Here is a 7,976-nt window from a genome sequence, read left to right as displayed (position 1 = left end):
AACAAAAGAGCTTGGAAAAATCAGGGAATTGATAATTACTGTATCACATTACCATACTTTCTTTTATAAAAATGCCAAGCTGTATTGATTTGTATCTTATGAACAAAGATGGCGATTTTGACCGTTACGCAGCCCAACGAGTAAAAACTCGGACGTCACTAATATGACATTTCCTTTGTGATTGGAAGATATCGAAGGAGTCACCGGCGGTAATTTGTGCATGTAGCACCCAGGTCACAACTCGTACTCGTGATTTCCATTAGAAGAGCGCATTGGATTGTGGGAAAATCAATGTTTATCAATTAACACAAATGTCGCACATGCGCGGCGCGACGATCACCGCCCTTTAAGGTTAGCCCGCACCAAATCAGATTCACAGTCAATTCGTCCCAATTCACATTCGTCCCACAAGTCGATTCGTCCCATTTCACACTCGTTCTACGAGTTGATTCGTCCCAATTCACATTCGTCCCATTTTTTTAAATTTTTGGTCAGCATTACGATCTTGAGCAGGGTCAATTTCTATGTTTGTGTGCAAGAGGTTGACATCGACGTGCGGTATATCCTATGTCTTGTCGGTTTACGTTGCAGGTTCGGCCAACTGTTACTGACACGCTAAATAATAACTAATAACTCCACGTTGCGTGTACGGTGAATTTGTATTTATTAACGAATATCTTGTACGTTGCGTGTATTTGTATGAATGCTATGAATTATAGGCAACAGATGTAACTTGCATTTCAATTTATTTTGAGCATTCCATCATTCTACTACTTCTACCGAATTATTACATTATGTTCACGCGTCGGCTGTCAACCATGGTATTGAATACAACTAGTTGTTGCTTGTGGTTAATATTAATAATGTATTTTTCGTGTGATAAATATTCGGATGTAACTTTGTCTGTAACTTTTATATTTTATTTTCACGTTCGAATATGTCCGAGAAAGTTGGTGTGATTTGTTTTAAGGATGTAGTAATGTAAGATGTGGGCAAAACAGAAAAAGCTTGATAAAAGAAATAATAATGATTAATGACTAACAATTTTTACATGTTATTGTAGCCCTTGCAACACTCTATCCAAAAATAACACTAATGTCAACATTAATTAAGTCACGTGACTGCTAAATAAACAAAAACGATTGTTCTGCTATTTTTACTGTTACTAAAAAACGAAAACACATGAGAAAAGGAAAACGAGAATGTTCCCAAACATAATGTAAAATAGATAGTTTCTGAATTGTTTGGTTCGTTTACAAAGTGGCGGAGAAGAATTCTGTAATAAATTAGAGTGCTCTGTTTTCACAGGTCAATTAGTCATGAAGTATTACTGATACTTGAAAAAGATTTTATATTTTGTTTTCAATTGATCTTGAGTTCAATCTCTGAAAAAAATCAATGAAATCGGACAAGAACTGTTTGCGTAATCGTGATTTTTGTGGTTTTAGACACGTTACTTTTCAAAGGGCTGAAAAGACTAAAAAACCAAAAGTAGCACAGTCGAGAGGATATTTTCTGTCCGGCGCATCGTATTCAGTTATTTGTTGTTTAAGACAGCTATTGTGTTGGTTTTATAAAAATCAAAACAACCCGTTTGGTACATGGCCGATAAAATTATAAAAAAATCGATAATTTGAAAAAAGCAACGTGAAAACGAAGTATGGCCGCCCTTGAATAAACAGTGTAATCAATTTAAGTTTATTTGCTTGACAAGCTTAGTTTCGAGTGTTATACCATATCACAACAAACTTGGCAATTGTTTATGTACAAAACGTGTGACCGTTAAACTTGAACACTGTCATGTCACGCTCCCTTTCTCGTAAGCCACGGCACCTGAACCAAGCGAAAATGTCATCAGAGCAGAACTACATAATGAGATGCGAGTACTCGGTTAAGCTACGCTTTTTTTATTTTTTACTAAATACCGCCGATGAAACTTTTGTTGTTGAATATCGATTAAAAATCGTAATTCAAGTAAAAACAAGGGCCTACTATTTGCTGACTGAATCCGCTTGGAAGCAAGTCAGTCAAGCTTGCAGACAGCACTGTTGTGAATTACACGTCGTCGTTTTTGCTCTATAACTCGTTACAATCGGAGTTTCGTTTAGTTTATTTTTGTCGACTTGCAGTACGATTGTTATACAATTATTACCAGCACAAAACAGTTTTCATTTCCAAGAGCTATGAATGTACGTGTAACTTTTACGTGTAGCTTTGTCTACGAGCCACTGACGAGTCACTCAAATTCACTTGAAATCTGCCGTCCCACATGACACAATGGACCTGATTAGACTATTTTTGACTACCTCGTATTCTTAGCCAATCCGCGTGCATGTGTTATGTTCGAAAGGCCACATGTACACCGGAGACTAAAGTGAGATCCCCAGCCATAACGAGATTCTTCATGGATATATATTTTTCCCTTTTTACACCGAGAACATTTACAGTGGTCAGCCAGATTCGAAATCAATATATCCAGGTCGACGAGCCTCGTGTTATTCGCTTCACCGCAAGCGTTGCCAGATACTGCAGACTTCGCTGGCGATATTTGTCGTTTCGACATGCTCATCCTGTGTGTTGATGTCGTGTCGTTCAGTCTCCAGTGACAGTATATTGGCGTCATCATTCGAGGTGGTTACTATGGTGTTATCAGGGGGTAAAATTCTCTTCTCTCTGGGGGTTCTCCACAATTGCCAGGGGGGAACTCGTCTCGTCTCTCTATCTCGTCCCCTTGAGGTACGGGATCGGGAAAGTCACTTTAACTGTACAGTCAAATAAGGCACACACAACGAAATACGTTTCAGCTCTCGTCTTAGTCGATCTTTTGGAGCACTCTATAAGACACAGCGCCCTGGGGAAAAGTCCCCAAGACTCTCACAAGGCTGAACCAAGACTCGCCCAAGACTGGACTCTCTCAAGGCTCGCCCCTGGACTCTCTCGGACTGCGTCTGTCGTGGAGTATTCGCCAAGACCAACTCAAACTCTCTTTATTCATTTTCAAAACTCTGACCAATTACAATGCAGTAAAAAGACTCTAGGGCGTAACCTTCAATCATAAAGCCAATCACACTAAGTACTGAATACGTCATATCTTTTGATTAATCGTTCACTACATTAATAACTACGGATGTCAGAATAGCGACGGTATCTTGTAATTAGTTCCAAATCACTGAGCCAAGTTCCGTCCAAAACTTCAAATAGACCTACACGATGACAGAAATAACACAGCAATTCGCTAATAATCAACTAATTAAGTCGGTTAACAGATACGCAAAAACAAATTTATGACAAAGGAAAAAAAAATCACCACGAAAGTCTACTACATCCTTAATATGACAACTTCCGTGGACGTTCCGTGCATGGAAGATAGTAGGGGAAGAGAGAGGAAATACTTTAATCCAGATTTCACTCTTTTTTTTCCAAGTCTCATAATCTGACGAATCTAATTGTGGGACAAATCGACTTGGGACGAATGTGATTTGGGACGAATCGACCCCCCCTCCCCAAATCCAACTCGGCCGAAATTAACTCGCTTGATACCAGACTGAAATCTACAACACCGGTATTTTTTTTACGTTGAAATCAACAACACCGGTTGAAAACGAAATACTGTTTGTTTCGGGCGAGTTGGTTTAGGAACCCCGTTTGAACAACATAAAATACCGAGATTCACTTTCAAGTCATGTTTTTCCAGAAACTGTTGAAACAAATGAAAACCTTTTTTCAAACTATTTCCATAGAAATCCATAGTAAAACATTATTTCATAGGAAATAATTTGCAAAAAAACATATAAGTACATTCTTAACGACATTGTTTTATCGTCGCGAGTTACTGAAAAAGATTTCGGAGATATGGCATATAAACCGTTGCTTAAGGAAATAGAAAAAGAAATGGTTCCATGAGACATTTTTTGCGCGAAGTAGTTCGGTGACTATATGTTTTATGTAATTTTACTGTTTCGATCCACAATAAAACGAAATCATTTTAAAATTGAACGTCAAGAAAAAACTGATGATATGGTATAAAATCGGCATAAAATGATTTCTCGATATGTTTTGATATTTTTATTTATTTATTTATTTATTTATTTATTTATTTATTTATTTATTTATTTATTTATTTATTTATTTATTTATTTATTTATTTATTTATTTATTTATTTATTTATTTATTTATTTATTTATTTATTTATTTATTTATTTATTTATTTATTTATTTATTTATTTATTTATTTATTTATTTATTTATTTATTTATTTATATAGCATATATCTGAATGCACGTCGATACATTCATATGAAAATTTGTGCTTACAACTGGTTTTTAATCCGTGTCGAAAACGTGCACAGAATGGTCGTTTTGTGCACGTTTTCGACACGGCTTATCAGCTACCTCAAGTGCCAAATCCATGAAATAAACAACCAATGTCAATAGAGTAGCCTAGGTGTTAAAAATGGATTAAGTACTGGCAAACCAACTTCTGCATAGGTATGTTTCTAAACGCTTGCTTTTTAGCTGATTTAGTCATCATTTTTGAACTCAGAAGCCCGCAAAACCTGATATTACATGTGAGAACGAAACAAATCCGTCGAGATTTCACGTTTTCCCGTAAAAGGGATGCTGGCTGTTCCCTCTCTGGACTCCCTCCCCGCGTATGCTAGTACTGGTACTACCAACTCTAACCATGTCCCCATTTGGTGACGCATGTCAACTATAAATGGGCATCAATACTCATTTCGCCCAATATTTCGCTTTTATAACATTTTATAACATATCACTTAATTTCCGACCGGAAACACGACCATGTTTTTATCCCTTTATTTTTCTCACTCGCTTACTAAAAACACTGACCGCTTGTTCAAACACTGAAGACTGGCACATGAGTTGTCGAAATGGTTGTTTTAGTGCTAAAGTTTGAGGATTCAATGAGTATTAACTATTATTTAATTTCGAACGACACTTCCAAACCATCATACTTTGTTTCGTTCACGAACGTACAGCGGGACTGTGTTCCGTTTGAATCCTGGGCTGCTATATCGTTTCAACAACATGATTATCGAGACAATTACGTGATACAGGCAATGCTAATTCCTTAGGACAGAGAGCAGATACACCAGGAACATATTGATGCCGCGGCCATGTATTTAAAATGCGAGCATGCAGACGGGCGATATTTCTGGGTTCGCGCGCTCGAAAAAATAAGCGAAAATTATTCAACAAGCGGTTGCAAAAGCGATTAAAAATGATAATCGAAAAGCAGAAGCGAGCAGGAGGTTGGGTGAAATTAGTGCTGTACATTCAGGTCCTTTGTAAAAATACGATCGGCCAAGATCTATATCATTCTGAGGCACGCTAGAGACAGACAAAATGCAGTTTTAAATATTGACACCGTTCGTATTTTTTAAATGAGTCAAAAAATAAATAAATTGTATGCTGCTTAAGCGATGATGGATCGAAACAAACTCGTTTTAACGGCTACGTTCTGCTGAAGATATAAGACTTCACTTTCGGAGTTATTACCGAAGATAATTTACAACAGCAAAAAAACAACAACATTTGGTTACTTATGTGAAATAGAGTAGCATTCATGTAGGTCCAATCAGTACTGTTGTATCCACAGTCACTTGGGGGCTGAAAAATCAATAAATACTAATTTTCAAAAAAAATCATCCGCTATACGTATATAAATAAACAAGTTGTGAAACACGGCACCTAGTAAATCGACACCCTGTCGGTTTCAAATGTTGATTTCTTACCTTAAAATGCGAAACAAAAAGTGCAGAGGGGGTCAGGTGTTATGTTAATAACCATTGTTCATAATCGCTAACTAGGTTTTATTCAAAACTGCACAAATCGCGCGTTTTCTGGTGATATCCGACGATTTCATGATCGAAAATGGCCAGCAGCCAGAATCAAGGGGGATTCGCACAGAGTTGTGGGTAAATCAAGTGCGCATACTCATTTTCAGCTAATCAGGCGTGCCGTAACAGCGAGTATTTCCTTCATTTACCCAGAACTCTGTGCGAATCCCCCTTGATTCTGGCTGCTGGCCATTTTCGTTCATGAAATCGTCGGATATCATCAGAAAACGCGGGATTTGTGCAGTTTTGAATAAAACCAAGTTAGCGATTATGAACAATGGTTATTAACGTAACACCTGACTCCCTCTAAAATTTTTGTTTCGCATTTTAAGGTAAGAAATCGACATTTGAAACCGACAGGGTGTCGATTTACTAGGTGCCGTGTTTCACAACTTATATACGTATAGCGGATGATTTTTTTTGAAAATTAGTATTTATTGATTTTCAGCCCCCAAGTGACTGTGGTTGTATCGTCTATTTCGTCAACCGAACGTACTACCCGTACCTGCTCGTCGATTATTATTGCAAATGTCATTTTTTCCAGAATCAATTGGGTATAAGTACGTTATTTTAGAATGAATTTCATTTGGTTTCACCAAAGACAATTGTCTTTGGTTTCACGTGATAGTTAATCTGATTTATCATATAGCATTACAAACAGGAAGTCCTCGGCATGGGTCAGAGTACTAGTATACCCCAGACCACTCGTTTTGATGAATGGTCTGGGTGTGGCTTGTGGGTAAGAATAGAAAATGAATTTCGGTGAGGTTGTGATTATTTGGATTTTTGAGAACGGATTTTTACTATTGAAATGAAATTATCACGTCTAGGGGTGAATTGTTAATAGGTGAAGTGATGTTAAAAACATAAGTAGTTCATCTTCTTGCGTACACCGCAACAACAAAGGTTTATTTTCTAACGCAGATCTCCAGTCAAGAGGGTGGCGTTTGGACGTAACCCCGGAGTTAAACCATAGACAATATAGTAGGAAGGACAAGCAACTCCAGCGATTCTATTGTAGCGGGGTAGGCTGGAAAAAAGTTAAACTGATTTAAACTAACCGTTAACATAAACTAAATATTTATTTCCATTTCTCGTTAAGGTAGAGATGCCTGACAGGTATTTTAATTAGTTAATTAGGCAACCAAGATGACCTCCCTTGTCCACAAAACTATATACAACCAAAACAAAGTCAGCTTGGACATTCAGTTGTGAGACATGACAAAATAAACGGTGCCAGTGATAGATTTCGCGAATGAAAGAACAAAATAAACGCAATCAAAGGCGCCGACCACGCGCGTTCGAAATACATAGAACTGACGAGAAATTTCGCCAGCATCTTTCACTCACGCAAACGCACACACATCCTATTTCCGTATATTGAATACGTTGGTAACCGAAGGGACAAGTTTAAATCATCTTTGTATTAACACAACTTGAAAGCAACAGTCTCACACTGAATATATGATTATAAATTATCAAACTAAACAATAAATGAAGCGGACTGCGTAATTTCGTTGATGAGAGTCGCCTAAGGTATTCCATCGGTACTCTAAATGGCCGTTGCTGATCACGAGTTCCCGTGTGTAGATGATTTGCTCGATGTTTTTTTTTCGGATTTTGATGATGGTGGAAATGATAGTGAAGAAGATCCAAACGCAGTAGACACAGCAATTCATGTTAACAACTCTGTGTGTGTGATTCAGAGCCCGGGCATCAACATCGAAAATAGCGAAGATTTGCGTTTTCTTGATCGTCACGTAAAAAAAACCCTTTGAAACGCTAACAAAAACCCGAAAATAGTGAAAATAAAATAATAAAGACAATCGTGCCTCATTTATTCACAAGTATTCGAGTTATTAATAATAAAAACAGGGTATAACGTAGGTAGACGTGCATTCAGGCTGAAAGACTGGACGTGTAGTCAAGATGGCGACAGACGTGAAAACGGAAAACGGAATGAAAGTCTATTAAAAAAATGCGAGGCAGACAACAACAAAAAACAAGTGTAGTCATTGAAAATAACAAAATTTGACGATTCATGCATCATGAAAACAATAATATTCGTGTATTTTGTCGAATACGGGGTACAAACTTACACATGCATTCCGTTTG

This window comes from Saccoglossus kowalevskii, unplaced genomic scaffold (assembly GCF_978046115.1).
Source record: "Saccoglossus kowalevskii unplaced genomic scaffold, keSacKowa6.1 SCAFFOLD_24, whole genome shotgun sequence".
NCBI lineage: Eukaryota > Metazoa > Hemichordata > Enteropneusta > Harrimaniidae > Saccoglossus > Saccoglossus kowalevskii.
This window is presented reverse-complemented; position numbering follows the sequence as displayed.